The sequence below is a fragment of the Pinus tabuliformis genome, chromosome 8 (genome assembly GCF_031772625.1).
Source record: "Pinus tabuliformis cultivar Carrire ecotype Pingquan chromosome 8, CPIR1, whole genome shotgun sequence".
Classification (NCBI taxonomy): domain Eukaryota; kingdom Viridiplantae; phylum Streptophyta; class Pinopsida; order Pinales; family Pinaceae; genus Pinus; species Pinus tabuliformis.
In genome coordinates this window covers 1,278,170,041-1,278,173,582 of record NC_142294.1, presented here as the reverse complement: position 1 = coordinate 1,278,173,582, position 3,542 = coordinate 1,278,170,041, and the positions used below count along the sequence as shown (strand labels likewise).

The following is a 3,542-nucleotide window of genomic DNA, read 5'->3' as shown; positions in this document are numbered from 1 at the left end:
TTTGCAACAAAATTTGATAAAGATTAAGACGATACACATCAATGATCCTGTAAGATGGTGATTGCCAATGCTCAATTTTTGTAACAGAACTAAATGGCTTGAAAAATTGGATGAAATAATAGACTGGAGATTCAGCTCTCTCTGGAATTCCATTTCAAAGTTACAACACGCCAAATATCAAGTAATTTTCAATCCAATCTCACAAACTATACTTCGACCTGACAAAAATACGTTCCTCTGGAAGTATGCTCTGTTATTATCAACACCTCCAACTAGAACTTTCAAAATATAGCATAACTATCCTGAATCCTCCACTGCACAATTTGAAAGTTGAATCACAAAAGCAAGTTATGAATGAACAGTGAAGTAAGCCCTCTGCTTTGTTTTAATTCAAGACAATGGGATCGATCAAACCTAGGGAACAATATTAGATGACCTGATTTTGTCAATCCATTGCCCCATGGAAGTTTGTGTGTTTCGAAACCACAAGAAACCATACTCTTTACTCTTATTCATGCTAAGTACAGCTCCCCAAGGTGGATTTAGTATTAAATATGCAAACCACCAGTTTCCAACTTCTTTGATCTTTGTTGGGCGGAGCTTATTTCATTGACAATGGCATCCCAAACTAGATTTTTGTCTTTCATCGCCTCAGCCAAACTGAAGCCTTCACCCTCATATGGTAAGGGTTCCAGATCAAATTTATCTGCGAGTATTCCCCAAAGGTGTTTCCATTTATACACGTCTCCATTAGCACAATTAAAGGCTTAGTTCTTGGCATAAGGATATGTGGCAGCCCAAATTTCTTGTTTTGTAATTAATTCTGCATCAGATGCATCCATAAACTGTTCCCATGAAATTATGTTCCTTGGGTACTTGAAAGGCAACCCCTCATGTTTGCAAATGGCAGCATAAACACAGAGCGTGCCTAAAACATTCATCGAGCTCCAAGGAGAAAGGCAAAATATGTGTGTCGGACGGCGAATGGACCAAGTTAATCCTTCTTTCTTCTTTGTAGCCTCAAATACAATATCCTCGAGAGTGTAGTAGAAATTGGGCACAGGAGCCTAGGTAGCTCTTCATGAAAGGGTGCCTCGTGAGGCTGATATTTTCGATTCATGGCCACTGCATCAAATGGACCAATGTAGTGTTTCCCTCCAGTCTAAAGACATATGTGCTGTAAATTCTCTGTATTCGGCAGGAGGGCATCTAACACATTACTCAACATTCTTCCATTGTCCTCACAGTTCTGCTCCTCTGTCTCTCTGCTAACCCAAACAACCCAAAAGAGATGAGTGACATCCTTCAATGATGAGATCTTTTCTAAAGTTTGCTCTCTATCTAAAACATCACATTGAACGTATTCCACTGGACTATCTGGAGACCAATCTGGCTTAGGCCTCCTAGTAACTCCATAAACTTTCTAAGGTCCACTAGGAGTGTTAGATAATCCAAGCAATTTCCTACAATTCATGTTACCCCTATGACCAACGCCACTCCCTGCTGCCTCCCAGATTTATCTCTAGAGCTTTCACCATTGGTTTGGAATTTTCTCTGCATTGAAAGAGTTACGAGTTACCAAAATAGCAATCCACAATGCAATATAATGAAGCAAGAGCAACAATTCCAAATGCAACAAGAAAGAGAAACGATTCCAAATGCAGCAAAATGTTGATCATTTAATGCATCCAAACACGGCTTTGAGAAACACATCGAGATTACGAAGCCAAGTATGCATATTCAGATTTAATACATGACCATTTCTATGTTGTCGAGATATGCTGCCTAGCTTCACAACCCAGCTATACATATCAGACCAGGTTTAAATGGATCTGTGTTAATGTTCATATTCAATGCACTGTACCTTGAATGCACCTATATATTAAAAGAAAGTGTTTGATCAATTCCTTAACTTAGCCCAGACCAGCACCTCAATAAATGTTTGATAAACCATTTATCCTCACCCAGTAGAGCAGCTCAATTCGTGCTCAGGTTTAGATGGATGTGTTAATGTCATTATTCAATGCAATCTACTTTCAAATCCACTCATCCATAAACACAGCGAGTGTTGATGAATCCTTCACCCTAACCTTATAGACCACCTCAATTTGTGTGAACTCAACATATGCAACCTGGCACGGATATTAAGCTTGCCTTACAGGAGTCTGTGCTAATGTTGATATTCAATGGACCCTAAACCCAGCCCCACCATGTACAAAAATGGCTCTCTCAGTGCAGTAACCTAACCCTAAAATCCTAAATAATTACAGGAGAAAAAAGAGAGCAGTCTTTAGCTGTAACGGTGTAATAAACCTAAACTAAGAATCGTAAGAATTACAGGAAAGGAAAGAAGCACATTATCATTAGTGAATATTTTTTCGGCTGTGTGAGAGATATTTTATTTTAGTCCTACGCGTCTTGAAACCCTTCACCGATCACCAGGAGACCAGGGAGAAAGAAAATGGCATTTGCTTGTAGAACTTTGTTTGAGAAGCGAAAACATATCTGCAATCCATGTAATAATTTAATAATAAAAGTACGAAGAGAAATCCACAGAGGCAAAACTAGAAGAAAGATTACTGCAACGCTGCTTTTCATTAATTTCCCTAAAATTAATTGTATTATAGTGAAGAAAGAATACTAAAACCCCAAAGAACCAGTAACCCCAAATTTATCTGACTTTAAAGGACCATTAAATCGACATAAAATAAATGTGCAATTATAAACTAAAACACTTACCCCGCGAGTGCCAAGGGAACCTGTCCACCAAGAATATCAGCTCATTGTGATAAAATGCACACTAATCCACACACCAAACTGTGACAAGAAACATCACTATCAATTTCAATTTCAGAAATGTATACATGCAAAATTAGTACAAAAAATTCCATAATCCATGACTTCATTTAATCTTCCCCACTAATCACATACCACCAACGTATCGGCTATCAGCGTAGTGCTGTAACGTCGTACTAATGGATTGTAGGTAAGCAATTTCAAGAATGAGGTAAAGATTGGAATTTCCACGGATTTCTTCACATTTCTTACCCAAGAAAGGAGCCAAATGACCTGACTGAGGATGAGCTGCGAGTTCCAAATGGAATTACCGTCGCAGTGAAGAAATGAACACAGCTGAGCAGAGACTCGGATTGGAATCCTGCAACACATTCATTCACTTGAGCAAAGGGCGCGGCAACACAGACATAAAAATCGAGCTATCGTGAGATTTATATGGGTGAAGCAGCAGGGATGGTAGATCCTTGGGCATTTTGGTGTAGATCATGGACTGGTAGGTTTGCACAGGGAAAGGTAGCTGTATCTGCGTTAAGTACACATTGCGGGTATCTTTTTCAGGTCTCTCGTTGCTGCACCAGGGTTATAACAAGCACATGTCAGCTGCAAAACGAATGGCTCGCTGGCGGTGTGTCTGTCCCGCTTCCTCATTAACCGTTCATTAACTGTTCAGTGTTGGATCAATGATCACACTTCATTCAATCGTCTAACACCACAAATCCACGGTCAACAATAGGACACGACGGTGG

The 3,542-nt window shown here is 39.6% G+C and overlaps 1 pseudogene; it reads right to left on the bottom strand.

Annotated features, from left to right (window-relative positions):
- Nucleotides 1-414: 414 nt before the first annotated feature.
- LOC149240065 (3-oxo-Delta(4,5)-steroid 5-beta-reductase-like) lies at nt 415-2,784 on the bottom strand (annotated as a pseudogene).
- Between the last annotated feature and the right edge of the window lie 758 nt (nt 2,785-3,542).